Here is a 16326-nt window from a genome sequence, read left to right as displayed (position 1 = left end):
AAATTCTAATCCTAGGTTTGGAGAGGCATTGGATTTGGATTTGTGTTGGATTTGGATAAAATGTGACATAAAATCACATCGAAAGTTGTTCAAATCCACTCAAATCTAAATCCAAGGACTGAAATCCATGCTCCCAAATGCAGCATAAGAAAAGTTAGAACTTCACAAAAGTTCACAATATCATTCTCAAGAAAAAAGTTAGTATCATCTTCAAATTGAAGGTGGGACACTTCCACCCCCTTCCTTCCTATAGAAATGCAGGGCGTAAGCTTAAGAATCATCCTACTAAGAACACCCCCAACCATAGTATATAAGAAAGAGCATAACGGGTCACCTTGCCTTAATCCTCACAAAACACTGAACCAATCCCTAGGCTGCCCATTAACAATCAACGACAGTTAGTAAAGCTTAGACACCCTCTTATCCAATCACGTCTAAGATTCTCAAAACCCTTTTTCTGCCAAACTTTCTACAAAAAACCTCAAATCCTAAATTCCTTTTTTCTACCCTTAGTGAAAAACAAGCTCTCTCCACTCCTCTAACCTATTCCCCACTATTTCAATCATCAGGTCCCAAAAAACATTTGATAAAGGGTTACCCCCTAAAGGAAGACCAAGATAAGACAAAGGCCAAGCTAAGGACTCCCAACCTGCCAAAGATCTCAAAATCTCTAGCTCCCTACAACACAAACTAATACCTGCTACACCACTCTTAGATAAACTAATCTTCAACCCTAAGGTTTTCTCAAAGATTCTAACCCTATGTTTGGAAAAGCATTGAATTTGGATTTATATAGGATTTGGATAAAATGTAATATAAAATTGCATTGAAATTTTTCCAAATCCACTCGAATCCAAATCCAAGATCTAAAATCTATGCTCCCAAATGCAGCATAAGAAAAGTTAGAACCTTGCAAAATTTCACAATGTCATTCTCAAGAAAAAAAGTTAGTATCATCTTCAAATTGAAGATGGGACACTTCCATTCCCTTCCTTCCTATAGGCATGCAGGTCCTAGGCTTGAGAATCATCCTATTAAGAACATCTACAACCAGAGTAAACAAAGGGGATAATGGGTCTCCTTGCCTTAATCCTTACAAATCACTGAACCAATCTCAGGCTGCCTATTAACAATCAACGACAAGTTAGTAGAGCTTAGACACCCTCTTATCCATTCACACCAAAGATTGTCAAGTCCCATTTTCTGCCAAACTTTCTACAAAAAACCCCAAATCCCAAATTCCTCTTTCTGCCCATGTCAGAGGCTTTATCAAAATCCAATTTTAAAACCATGCCCTTTTTGCCTCTCCTCCTTGCATCCTCCACCAACACAAGGCTACCAAAATTGAATCTAAGATTTATATGTCATTCACAAAAACATATTGGGCCAAAGACAGTATATCCCCCAACACCTCTCTCAACCTTCTCGAAAGAACCTTAGAAAGCACCTTATAAACACCAATAACCAAACTAATAGGCTTAAAATCCTTCACCCTCGACCTATCCTTTTTTAGGATAAGAGCAATGAAAGTAGAGTTGACTCTCTTATACACTACTGCACGCATACGAAACTTCTCAAAAAAAAGTTAAAAAATAAAATTTAAAATAATTAAAATAATTATAAAAAAAAAAAAACTCATAATGTCCTCTCCATATCAGAAGGCCTCCCCCTTTACCACTTAGCACTCTTTCCCAATTGGTCTCCATTTTATCCCCATCCATCATTAACCTATTCCCACACTTGTCAATAAACAATCCTATAGAAAAATCAGTAATCTCATCCCCAATTTGTTTAGTATCTCTCACCACCCTTGACCCTCCCTAACTCTACCTTAAACTAAGCCACCCATGGAAAAGCTTAGAATTACAGTTCCACTATCTAATCCAACTAACCCTTGAGGTTTGATGCCAACTTCTCTCTTCCCTCAACAAAAGCACCTAAAGATCATTATTAAGGCAAACTTTTTCCTTTCTATCTTGCTCCCCCAATAGGCCACACTCCTCCAATCCATCCAAACTACTTATTTCCTTCAAAATATTATTTTCCCTCTCATTAATTTCCCCAAGCCTTAAGCTTACATTTGACAAATTTCAATTTTCTCATCAACTTAAAATCCCCCAACCCTGAACAAGGCACTCCTTCCACCAAGTTCCAATGGTATCACAACAAGAAGGATGCGAAAGCCACATATTCTCAAACCTAAAAGGAATCAGTCCCATCGAATAGGATTAAGTCCAAAAGGATTGGGCAAAGATCAAAGGTAGATTTAACCGACATCTGCTGCACAATATTCAAGAACAAATCTTCCCACGCATTAGTAATAAAGAATCCAACAATACAAGTCGATGCATGTTTGTTCCCACTAGCCAACCAAGCAAAATTGCCATTATTCAAAAGGGCATCCCTCAGCCAACTATTCCTAATGAAAGAGTCAAAAGATTTCATACTACTGCTTACTCTTAAATCCTTTAAACATCTCCTTAGAGGATCAAAAACTTCTAATAAAATTGAAATCTCCCCTACCACCCAAGAGGGATTGCAAAGCACACGAAAGCTAGCCAACTCCTAAAAAAAAAAAACAATTCCTCTAGGAGTGTTTTGTAGGGCCATAAACAAATGTAAACCACCAATCACCAACTCCCCTAATCTCAAGTAGACAACCGAAAGGAGCCTGATACACAATCCTTACAAAAAAGCTAGTCAAATATCCCAAGCCCCAATTTGACCCCCAAAGCCCCTGAGGAGGGTAGAGATAACCTATCCTTAAATCTATGATACCAAATAGTTCAAAAACATAAAATTCAATGTCACTAATTTTTTTTATAGCAAAAAAAAAAATATTCAGAATGAGTATAGAGAAAGTTACACAGCTAGGGAAGGAAAAGAGATCCTCAAAACTCAAAAAATAAATAAATAATAGAAGTAAAAAAACTAGAAACAAAAATACAAATCCTAATTAAGAAAACCCCTCTTAATACCCTTAGTAATTGACAGAACTTTGAAGCCTCTAGTTACCACTAAACTTTATTAGATTTATTTTTAGCTCCAATCAATCGAACTTCAATCCCTCCATGATTAGTCATCCACAATCTCATTCTATACAGAAGGTTTTGAACAGCAACATCTTGTTCGTTGATCTTCTCCATAGGAATTTAAAGTATCCCGTCCTTATGCTAATTATTCTCAGCAACATTCTGCTCACTAATCTTCTCCACAACAATAGGTAATACCCCATCCTTTCATTGATTACTAAGAACCCAATTCTCACCCAGCTCCCCCTCCTCAAAGAATCTCAGCAAATTTAGACTCTTCTAAAAACATAATATATGGATTCACTCTATTCACCAAGTCTCTTACAACCTTTTTCTTATCTAACCCCTCTACACCTCTAACATTCTAGGATAAAATCTTCATTTGGTAACACTATCAAGCCCCAAGCACCTACCCCCCCTTTCTCATGGTTCACTGAGGTTGCGATTCTTACTAATTCTCCACTCATTAGCTTTTTTCCTCTCCCCTATTCCCTCCTTAAGCCTAACCAAAAAATTCCCCCCCAAAGGAGCTATCAAAGTAAAACCCAAATCATCAAGAGGTTCCTAGGCCTCCTAGTTGCCTTTCTAATCCCCTAATATATCAAGAGCATTTGGATTTCCCTCAAACTATGACTCTTTGTGACACTTTAATAAATCAAATTTAATATGGGAAGACAAAAAATTAGATGGATTACCTTTAGAAGTTGCAATGTTCCCCAAGTTTGCTCCCAGACTATGGTTGCCAAAGTCCTTATTCAATGAATTGGTATTCAGAAAATAGCTAGATGGTTCAAATTTTTTGAAAGAGTGAGTCTTTAGTTATTGTCGAAAAACTGATTACTTTTTAGTTCCAAGCAACATCCACACCCCAAATTCTCAAACCCATACTAAGGCAAAAATCTGCTGATGAAGAAGACTATGTCAATTTCTTCGTACTCCAAAAATTTCATGCCATCAACCTCGTCTCGTCCTTCCTCCTCTCCCCAATTTTTTAATTAGCAATTCATTGGATTCAAGATCAAAACAAAACATTGTTGGCTTTTTCCCATCTTCTATAAAAAGGGACAAGTCTTCCGTCTAATTCCGTGAATCAACAACCTCCTTACTTTTTCTTTTGCGATGAAAGCCATCCTCTCCCATCTCCGCGTTCACCTATACATATACTTTTATAAGTCTATGCAACACTTGAAACAATTTTCATATTCTATCAGACATAGACAATGCCTCTCCAACCTCGCTTTCAAACACCTTATTTGTTGCCTCTCTGATTTTCCCTCTTCCCTCTTGTTCCCTTGTATCTTCTTTATCAACTTGTATCTCCTTCAACACTACTGTTGATCTCCCCTCCTTTTCTTTCTCCCACTAAAATGTATGAAAGCACATGTACCTCCCAGCCCAACAAAATTGTGGCCTTTATGAAGTTACAATAGGGCTTGAAAACAACCCAATATCCTCCAACCCTATTTTCCAAAATTTACAAATTTAGGCCCAATGAAATTATTCCTTTTGGTACAATTAAAACCAGCATCTCATCTCTTCTAGATACTCCAGTATGGCCGCAAAAAATTCTTCCCTTATAGTTATATGTTGGCTACAACATTAAGGAAATCTAGAAATTTTATCACTAAAGTCACTCTCAATCCCCCTTTTCAAGGTATGACAGACTATCCTAGAATAGGTTCTTTCCCTTCTTGGATCCCTTCATCAAATATCCTCCCAATTTGTTGTTCGTCGTCGAAAACCTTCTGATGTTTTGCTTCCCCTAACTACATGGTGGGCTGGTTACTCTCCTTAAGAGGCTATTCAATGTTCCCAGTTGTTGTCCTACATTCGTAGATCTGCAATACATGCAACACATCTTCCGTGCAGCCCTTCAGTAAGCGTGTTCATCTCTCGTTCCTTCTGGATTCCCTTTCACAATTCCAAAGAAACTCTTCCATCCCCCTGCTTCATTCCCTTCTAGAATAAAAAACATTTGTATTGTGCCCTTAATTGGGATCTTCTCCAAGGAAATGAATCTACCGAAGTTGTTGGCTCTCAATCTTAGCATGAGGAAATGGTATTGTGCCCTATGGATCTTCATCCATGGGTTCTCAGTTTTTTGTAAAGAAAAAGCAATGTAAATGTGCGGAAAGCAATTTCCTTTCTTCCCTAGACAGGAAAATATGGTAGAATAGTTGTCCTTTTTTCTTTATAATTTTTACAAAACTTTTTACTATTTGTAAGTAAAACAAACTTATTGCCTAACAAGCAATTGACCTCTCTCATTCTTCCAACAATCTAAACCTAGTTCAGCTTAACAGCATTGAAAACATCTTCGTTGGAGGAGCAAAAGCACCTATCAACTCGACACCGAAGTAATTTTGCTAAAGGGGAGAAAACCGCATTTCAACTTGATTTTGCCTACACCAATGGAGGATATTCCTAAGAGCTCAAGATCTTTTGTACAAAATGGATTTAAAGTATACTGATTTTAGAGAAAATGAAGTGCAATTGGATGGTGGCAAAAGTCAAAAGATTAAGGGTCAAAGAGATTTAGCGAATTTGAAGAGCTTGTTAAATTGCAATGGAAAAGGTTTGAAAAGGGGTTTCCTTGGTCAATTTTGTCTAGTTTTATTTTGTGATCTTGAGTTTTTGCTTTCATTTTTATTTTTCTTTTTTCTTTGATGGTCTTTTGTTGTTATTTGGTAGACTCCTTGTCCCTACGTGTTGTACCTTCTGTTCTTTCTATCTAATATAGCTTCTTGTATTATTAAAAGAAAAAAAAGTCATGTTTCAACTCGATGGCAAAGTGACTTCACCTGAGGAGCAGAGACTATGTATCAACTCAACGGCAAGGAACTTCGCTTGAGGAGCAAAGAGAAACATGTATCAACTCGACGAAAAGTAACTTCATCAAAGGACCAGAGAGGACTATGTATCAACTCGACAGCAAAGTATATCTTCACTGGAGGAGCAGAGCTCAATCGTCATTTTTTTTTTCAGGCTCACAAAAAATGCCTAAATCCCTCCAAACAATTTTAATGAAGCTCGTTCCAGCCTCATTAAGATATGTATTAACATCCAAAGCCTATGGCCTTCTATGATGTAGGACAATATATAAGAGAGAGTGAGGGAGAGGGAGAGAGAGAGGGAGAGAGAGAGAGAGAGAGAGAGAGAGGGGTTGAATCAAATTCATGTATTCAACTGCACCCAACTATTGTCACACAGACAAAATACTTTTATAATTCATTTAAAAATAAATTGAATATTCAAAACAAAAACACAAACAGATATTTAGCAAACAAAAACAAAATTCATAATTTCCTAAGCATACACCTAAGGTAGTTGTTAATCATGCAGCCTAAATGGCGACCAATCATATTGCCTTGGTTGTTCAATTGACGAGAAAATCCTTTTCATTTGCTTCTTCAATCATTGATAAGAAGTCAAGTTTCATTCAAATTAATCATTTGGACTGAGCATTTTTATGCAAGTGATATGTAAAAAAGCAGTAGTCATGTCTAAGTTAAACTTGGAGACGGAAGTCTTAAGGAGTTCGTCTCCAAGTACCACTCCAACAGATGTGGAGCAAATCACAATGTTTCATCTTCCACTGAGTACTAGAGGATGTTTTGCCCTCCCAAACTTGTATATTGTTTATTTTTTAAATGATGAATTTTTCTCATCAAAAAACAAAATCACAATAATCATCCTCATGAAGAAGCCAAGTAGCATATGAATCAAGTAGCACTATCCACTTAACCAGAAAGCCATAAGAAATATCACCCAGAGGGTAGACGCAATATTCTCAACATCTAAAATAGCCTTAATCTCATCCTATGGCAGGTAGGGCAGGCAAAACGGGCGGGCAGGTCAGGTCCAGGCGTGTCACCAATGGGCCGGGTTATAAACGGGTCGGATCATAAACGGGTCAATGTTAAATGGGTCCTAATCATGTAAACCCTAACCCGCCCGTTAATCCAACCATTAAACAAATGAAAAACGGACCAAAATAAAGAAGAAAAAGAAAAGGTACTCCTGATCATGGCAGTTCACACCAAAACTCTCAGACTCAACCTGAGAGTAAGGGAGATGAGAGTGAGAGGGAGGGTGACTGAGCGAGACGAGAGTGAGAGTGTTGAGAGGGAGTGAGGGAGACGGTGTGCCGCATGCCACATGTGGCGTGCGGCGACGGCAGGTAGAGCTTGGCAGAGTGCCAGAGCCGCAAAGGGCAGTGCCGCAGTGGGTCTGTGGCTGTGAATGACAGCAAGAGGAGACGACGACTCGAGAGGAGTGGATCGTTCGCAGGCTGCAGCAGGCAACAGCGCAGGCGCACGAGCAGGAGGGAGTCAAGGGACGAGGGAGGCAGGCAGAGGAGACGATTGAGAGAGTGAGAGCCTGAGAGGAGAGCGATTAGGGTTTTTTCGTGTGTGGGTGGATGAGACGGCGTGGGTTTACGGTTAGTGGGTTATGAGGTATATAAAGGGTCCAATAAACGAGTCACCACCCGAACCCGGTTAGCCCGTTTATAAACAATTCAACCCGTGACCCGTCCATTTATTAAATGGGTTCACTTTCCTAAACCCGAACCTGTTTTAAACGGGCGGGTCCGGGTGACTCGATGGGTCATGACCCGTTTTGCCACCCCTAATGGCAGGGAAATGGGTGGTGCCTAAGGAACTTCAAAGCATGCGCACATGCACACAATAGAAAACAAGGGATGCTCAGGTGCCTTTAGGGTGTCAAATACTCTGCATTGAAATGATGACCAGTATCATATATGATGAGGCAAGTCCAGTAAACATGAGTTAGATCCAAGCTTAGCAAAGGAGAATGTGCTAGCAGCGAGGTAATGCAATTTCTTCAAGAAATTATTCAAATAGCATTTAAGGGCAAGTTCAAGCCATGACATCGTCACCTACATCAAATGCTTTAGCCCTAAACTATTGCAAGTTTATAATCCAAAATATTCATGGTAAATTTAAGCCTTATCTCAATGTGCAACTCATGAATGTGATGAAACAAAAAATTTTGCAAGCTCCAAAATGCATGGTTTGCAGCCGAATACGAATTCAATAGGACTCTTACCCATAAACCTATTCACAAAGTTGTTATCAACAAACTCAAAAGTTGATGCACCAAGTCCAAATTGCCTTGTTTTCCTACTAAGATGCACCTAATAAAATCACCTGAACTATAGCCAAATTACACACTCAAAAATACTCTTACCCATAAACCTATTCAAAAATTTTGTCATAAGCAAACACAAAAATAGATGCATCATGTCCCAATTGCCTTGTTTTTCTCATAAAATGCACCTGAGAAGACAATTCAATCTACAATTAACAACTTCAAGAAAATCAATTTCAAGGTGCAATGCAAAAGAAAGCATCAAATTAGTTCCACATCTTTAAAAATCCATTTCTTCCAAAGTACCTAACGAACTTGTTTTCGCAAAGTTGGACAAACCACGAAATTTGACCTCCTTAAAGGGGAGGTTGACAGCATTTGAGGAATTGCTAATCGGAATAAAATGTGCCATTTTAGAGAAACTATCAACTATAACAAAGATGGAATCATGACCTCATCCTTTTCGGAAATCCAAGAACAACATGAGCACTTAAGTCTTTCTAAGTCATGAGTGGCATGGAAGATGGTTTCTAATCTCATATGGCTAACAACTACGACAGTAAAAGATGAGCCTAGTTATACACTTCTTAAAGGCTAATAAATAGGTAATCCTCGAAGATGAAGAAGTCATAAGAATCATACGATTCATACTGCCTCCACTAACTATTGCTTGCATTCTAAAAGGGGACCCCAAAATCAAAACAAGTGAGATAATCATGCTAAATTACTCAAATCCAATACCAATGCCCATCACATGAAAAATGACAACAATAATGCTAAGGTTATCAACTACCTTATTCTCAACACTTAAACAGTGTTGGTGGAAAAACACATACTCATTAAGGAACCCCACCCACCTAAAAAGCTTAGAACCCAATTCTATTATTAACTAAAATACTACAATGTTTGGTGATCATAACATCTCTGGTGGTTGAGGGATCTCACTGCAACAACTCTTTCTCACTAGAGAATGCTAAAGACTGTCCCTTCCAACTCAACTCCACCTATACCTATCGTAGAGGCATCAATACAAGCTTTTTTAGTCATTATATGCTTAATCTCTCTAAAAGCTTTAACAATTGTATGACCCAATCAGATTCTCCTTTCATAAGGCAATAAAACATAGGTAACATGATGGTTCCAATCCAATCTTCTATGAAAATCACTAAGCCGTGAAAGTTATAGGTTTAGACTACTCCCTTAGTAGCCCTTATCTTTTCAGAATAACCAACACATAAATCAAAAAACCTAGAGAGAGCATACTACACTGCAAAAAAGTTCCCTCATGAAGAGGCACAATTTGATAGCATTGATGTCCAATAGCTCTGACAATAATGGCTTCCAATTTAAATTTCATAAATTTTAAAGCCCAAAGAGCATAAATATCCACCTAAAAGACCCTCAATTTAAATAAAATTTTCACATAAAGAAGAAGAAGAAGAAGAAGAAAGCGAATGATGAGGAGAAAGCAACAAATTCAAGTGGATGCTACATAAAGTGTACAACCTGTGGGGAGAGATTGTCAAGATAAATGTCCACGGCACAGGCCCTTGATCCCATAACATGCAAATGAAAACATTTTCATGGAAATTGGTTAATAAAAAATTATAACGTAACTGAAAGGTTGAAAGCCAATTCTTTTGCTTTAAATCAGCATAAATAGGAATGCACTAACTTTAAGCCGCACAAGGAATAATGATTTCCTTTGCATAAAAAGAAAAAGCATCAAGAACAAGAAAGAAAATGCCTTGCTTAACCAACTCCAGTTAGTCCAACTACATGAAGACCCATTGACAAGTGTGGAGTGCCACAACCCATTTATTCAAAAGGATGGGAGGCATGTCGCTCATGCCTCTCCCCCGTTGAAGGTTCTAATCAGTATCTGCCAGAGGGATATGATTGTAACAGTAATACTCCTTCCTCTTTCCTTTGCATAAAAGTTTTAACAGACGGAATGAAATAAAGGCCCTGTTTGGAAAATGGAAAAAAAACAAAAAAAAACAATAGGGAGTGAAAGAAAAATATGAAAGAATCCACTTTTTCATATTTGGGTATCAATGAATATGAGAGAGAAAATGACGTATATATAGTAAATTAATGAACAAAATTTCTATTTTACACAACATTGATCTACAACTTTTCTTAATCTTTTACTTGCACTTGAACAAATTTTTACTCTTAACAGTATTTGATTTTGGGAGAAATGAAAAAATTATTTCTTTATTAGTTTTTTCTCTTTTTCTTTTCTCAAACAAAATCCTTGATCCAAGCCTAAACGCCATTCTACTGCTTTCCGATGCAACCGATCGTACATTTTCTAATCCTCCATTCTCTGCATTCGCACGGGAAGACTGACCCCATTCCAAAGCGGATCCAAACAAGAAACAGGAAAGTTGCATTCCTCAAGGCAAAAAAATTACAAACTCCAATGTAGCAAACAACAAAGAGAATTCAATATGTCAATTGACAAAGAATCAATCCATAACCCTACAGACAACACAAGGGCTCAAACCAAACCTAGAATATTGCATGAAAACAGACAGTCGCTGATTCAAACCACAACTCACATAAATTTCTTCCCCCATCAAAAATTCTCTATGAATATGGAGAGGGAGAGGGAGAGGGAGAGAGACCGTACCTCGGACGGCCTGTTCGTCGGCGGCGGTCGCGCCAACGTATCAGTAAGGGACTAGCGTTTGTAGATTAGGGCACGAGAGACGCATGTAATTTGTGAATGGGAGTAGCAAAAGTTTTAAGAAAAAGGTGATAAAGGATAAGTTTTTAAAAAATAATAATAATAAAAGACAAGGGAAAATACGTGGAATGATCTGTGAGAAGAATCATAACGTATTCAAATTCTTTATTTTTTTATTGAAAGATAAAAATATTTTTTATTTTTATTACCATTATTATGCTCTTATTGAATTTGTTAAAAACATATAAAATGCCCCGAGAGCATTTTGAAAAAATAAAAATTTTGGGACTTAATTTTAAAATAACTTTATTTTTCATTTTTGCTATTTTTATTCCAATTCCATAATTAGACTTGTCTTGCTTAATATCGGTATTAATTTCTAGTTTCTTAATTTCTATTGAGGTTTTATCCAATGTTCTTGTACGGATTTTTGCTTGGAGTCATCACTTGCGGTGGTAGAAAAGAAATTTAACATTATCCGTTGTCTTCTTTTCTTTTCCTTCTCTCATCATCGTTCTAGAATTATTCACCATCGTTTCTTATCCGAGTTCTTTTATCATCTTATAGTGATTTTCTCTCATTTCTCCTTTTCTTTATCGGCATGCTTGTCTAATTTGAGATCTTGAGTTTTATAACCACTCCCACTTCCTCAATTTTTTTTTCTTACAAATGATGAAATCAATTCTTCAAATTTTGTGCACTTTCATATTTTTTTTGTCTCTATTCGAGTGTCTAATTCAGAGTTCTTCAAAATGATTGGACCATTAGAATTTCGACTAAAAACACACAAGATCACACATTTTATCTCAAGATTGTGTTGAAAAAGAACATTCAACTTTGATCAAGGTGATTATTTGTGAGGGTGCATGAGTCCAATGAGAGGTTATGTCGGCACTATTGACTATTCAACTATGTCGTTAATATTGAATCTAGATTAAAGAATTATTGTAATCTCTTGTTACTTTAATATTCTTCGATTGATTTTTCATTAGCAACATCAAAATTTTGGTGCTAAAAGATACTTACGATAAAATTTTTAATCGATCAGTTGTCATTGCACTTTAGTTTTAATCACTAGTTAGATCTTCTCCTCTCTTATTATTATTATTATTATTTCAATTTTGTGTTTTTAGATTGTAGACTTTACATACGCATTTTTGTGTTTCCATTTGCAAGTTTTGGAGTATACAAAATTTTCAAGTTTTGGAGTACAAGTTTTTAGAATGTATTCTAACTTAGATTCACACGCCAAAATTGCATGCTTTAGATTTTTAAATGCATTGTATTGTTTGTGTGGTTTCCATTAGTTGTAGGGTGTGATTTAAAAAATTATCTATGTGAAATAAGAAATTATCTTTGTACACATAGTTAGTCCCAATGAAAGAGTATGGTTGTGTTAGGCAAGCTGATAGCTAACGTAAAATTTTATTAGATCTTTATGTCACAACTTCTTACTAAATCGACTTAGATCAAGGGGATAGACCGGGTCAATATAGAGGGGAATGAACTAAGAAATTAGCACAAGAAATTAGGATTAGATTAGCAACTTGGAGTAGGGATGTAAGAAAAAAATTTCTTTAAATATATTGCAATCAAGGATTTTCAATTATCATGAACTTCACATCAATTACTTTATGGGGAAAATAAATAAATCATAAACTGTAAACTTTACATACCGGAATCGGCCATACCGAACTTATCGAGAAGAACACCCGGAGAATCCAAAGAAATCGTTTCTCCCACTTCTCCTCTTTCTCTTTCCTTCCTTCACCAAATCTATGGGATCTCCTGATGATTAGAGAAGTAGAGGCAGAGAGAGGACAATTCCTTTCTTCCTATGCCCTTATTGCTACACCCATAATAGTAGCTAATATATATTTTATATATGTATATATATATATATATATAAATATATATATCTATATATTATATACATATATATCTATAATATTTATGTATAGGAATCTCTTCAAACTTCCACCATTAATTTCTCATATTAAATAAGCTAACCTTTTAGTTAACCCATACAATCTTTAATTCATATCCTTATCATATGAGATACATTCCCTATATGTGGGACCCACATCATTCATGTGGGACATATCCTTTGGGATATAAATCCTATATTCTCCCACTTGGCCCATATGAATGATATTAATATGGATTAACAAATATTTATAATGTGCACAAAACATTAGCTTATTTATACTTTTCAATGAGATTAACATAATATCATAATCAAGCAACCCATTAGTACGAGTCATGGCGATAAATATCATTAGAGCGACATCTTCCCTTCCATGTACCACAAAACTAATAAACTACTTAACTATGATCTATAATAGGAAGTTACCATACTGTCCATTTAATGTCTTTGTCAAAGACCATTTCTGTTTAATAGTGAAATATCTCTATAATCACGTGATTTATGGTAAACAGAAATAATGTTCAGAAACACTTTTATTGATATCATTATACATATTATAAGACAAAACATAAAGATCCACTATTATACATCAAGAATTACAACAAAGACCCATGTGATCAACATGTTCTTTAAATGCCTTTGGTGTCAATCCTTTCGTTAAAGGATCTGCTATCATGAGCTCAGTCCTTATATGTTCTATAAATACTGTCTATTTCTGAACTTCCTCCTTAACGGCCAAATACTTGAGCTCCATATGCTTAGTGCCATTAGAGTATTTGTCGTTTTTGGAGAAAAAGACTGTTGCGGAATTATCACAATAAATTCTCAACGGCCTTGCTATACTGTCGACAATCCCAAGTCCTGAGATAAAGTTCCGCAATCACAAAGCCTGAATCGTGGCCACAAAGCACGCCACAAATTCAGCTTCCATAGTAGATGCTGCTATGATAGTCTGTTTGGCGCTTTTCCATCATATTGCTCCTCTAGCTAACAGGAACAAATAGTCATACGTTGACTTACGACTATCAACGCATCCAGCAAAATCTGAGTCAGAGTAGCCAACCACCTCCAACTGATCTATTCTCCTATATGTGAGCATACAGTGTCTGGTTCCTTTTAAGTACCTCAAGACTTTCTTTGTAGCTTTCCAATGCTCCATTCCAGGATTACTTTGGTACCTCTCGAGCATCCCAACTGCAAAACTAATATCTGGTCTCGTACAAGTCTGCACATACATCAAACTCCCAACAACAGATGCAAAAGGAATATTTTCCATACTTTTCTTTTTGAATTCATTATGTGGACAATCTTTTAGACTGAACTTGTCCCCTTTACAAATAGGAGCAGGAGTTGGTTTACAATCAGCCATACGAAATCTTTCTAGAACTTTATTAATATATCCTTTCTGAGACAACCCTAACAATCCAAGTGTTCTATCCCGAAATATTTCAATTCCAATCACATAAGTTGCCTCACCCATATCTTTCATTTCAAAGTTCATAGAAAGAAATCTCTTGGTATCATTCAATAAGCCAAGATCATTACTGGCAAGTAAAATATCATCAACCACTGACCTTTAGATATATACACCGATCAACAATGTTTTCTTTAAAACCAAAGATCGTGATGGTATCATGAAATTTAAAATACCATTGCCTGGAAGCTTGTTTAAGTCCATATATTGATTTCTTTAATTTGCAAATGATGTGCTCTTTTCCTTTAATCATTAAACCTTCAGGAAGATCCATATATACCTCTTCATCTAAATTCCCATTTAAAAAAACAGTTTTCACATCCATTTGGTGTAACTCTAAATCAAAATGAGCCACCAAAGCCATAATGATTCTAAGAGAGTCCTTTTTAGACACAGGAAAAAATGTCTCTTTATAATCAACACCTTCTCTCTGAGTGAAACCCTTTGCTACAAGTCTAACTTTATATCGTTCAATATTGCCATTACAGTCGTGTTTGGTCTTAAAGACCCATTTACACCCAATTGTTTTAAACCCTTCAAGAAAATCAACGATGTCCCAGACTTTATTCTATTCCATAGATTTCAACTCATCATTTATGGCATTGATCCACTTTTCAGAATCATCACTTTCAATGGCTTGTGAAAACGTAACCAAATCCTTACTAGTTCCTAAATCATAATCAGCCTCTTGCAGATATACTAAATAATCATCAGAAATAGCTGGTTTCCTTACTCTTTGAGATCTTCTTAATGCTATTTCTTGTGATTGTTCTGCAATTGGCTCAATGGTGACATTTTCATTACCAAGTGATACATCATTAGACTGTTGTTTAGTGTTATCATGCCTTTCAACAACTAAAGGAACAACAATGTCTGTTAAAGGTCTAGATATCGGTACAGGAACCTGAATTTCTTTAATGACCACATTTCGCGATATATCACTCCCACTGATTTCACCATTTTCAAGGAACTTTGCATTACCAGATTCAACTATTCTCATACTATGATTAGGACAGTAAAACCTATACCCTTTAGACTTTTTTGGGTACCCAATAAAATACCCACTCACAGTCCTTGAATCCAATTTCCTTTCATTTGGATTATAAACTCTAATCTCTGCTGGACAACCCCAAACATGAAAGTGCCTTAAACTCGGTTTCCTTCCCGCCCATAGTTCAAAAGGAGTTTTCTGAACTGCCTTATTAAGAACCCGATTAAGGACATACACTGCTGTTTTAAGAGCTTCCATCCATAATGAAATGGGTACTGAGGAATTACTCAACATACTCTTAACCATTTTTATAAGAGTACGATTCCGCCTTTCAGCTACACCATTCTGCTGAGGCGTACCAGGCATTGTGTATTGAGCACAACTACCATGTTGTTCTAGGAATTTAGAAAATGGTCCTGGACATTGTTTTATGCCATCATACCTACCATAATACTCTCCACCTCTGTCAGATCTAATGATTTTTACTTTCCTATCTAATTGTCGCTCCACTTTAGCAACATATGCCTTTAAAGCGTCTATTTCTTAAGACTTTTCATGCAACAAATAGATATAGCCATATCGTGAAAAATCATCAATAAAGGTGATAAAATAGTTTTCTCCACCTAAAGATGGTGAGTCAAAAGGCCCACATACATCAGTATGAACAATTTCCAATAGATTATTACTTTTTGTGGCTCCTTTCTTTGTATGTTTAGTTTGTTTTCCTTTAATGCAATTAATACATACATCGAAATTAGTAAAATCAAGGTTCGTGAGAACCCCATCCTTTACCAATCTTTCCATTCTTTCCCTGGATATATGACCCAGTCTTTTATGCCACAAGAAAGAGGAATTCTCATTTATTCTACTACGTTTAGTTCCAATATTATGATGCATAGTGAGGAGTGTTTCGACAAACTTTTCATTAAGATTAAATTCATATAACCCCTCATACAAAATACCAGAGCCAACACATAAGTCACCTTTCATAATACAGAAACCTTTATGTTCAAAATACAAACCATAACCGTCATTATCTAATCTAGACATGGAAATTAAGTTCCTAGAAATATTTGGAACATACAAAGTATCAAA

The 16326-nt window shown here is 36.3% G+C and overlaps 1 protein-coding gene across 2 annotated transcripts in view; it reads right to left on the bottom strand.

Moving 5' to 3' along the window:
- The window catches only part of LOC131157953 (uncharacterized), a 76305-nt gene extending 65388 nt beyond the window's left edge, over nt 1-10917 (bottom strand). Inside the window, exon 1 of one of the 2 annotated variants that reach the window (XM_058112432.1) lies at nt 10783-10917. The gene's annotated coding sequence lies outside the window, so the exon portion shown is untranslated. Of the gene's footprint in view, nt 1-10711 lie in introns of both variants that reach the window. The other variant, XM_058112433.1, reaches the window with a different exon arrangement.
- Nucleotides 10918-16326: the final 5409 nt, after the last annotated feature.

Source organism: Malania oleifera, chromosome 6 (genome assembly GCF_029873635.1).
Source record: "Malania oleifera isolate guangnan ecotype guangnan chromosome 6, ASM2987363v1, whole genome shotgun sequence".
Taxonomy (NCBI): Eukaryota; Viridiplantae; Streptophyta; class Magnoliopsida; order Santalales; family Ximeniaceae; genus Malania; species Malania oleifera.
The sequence above is the reverse complement of the archived record's forward strand: the minus strand, read 5'-3'. Positions and strand labels throughout refer to the sequence as shown.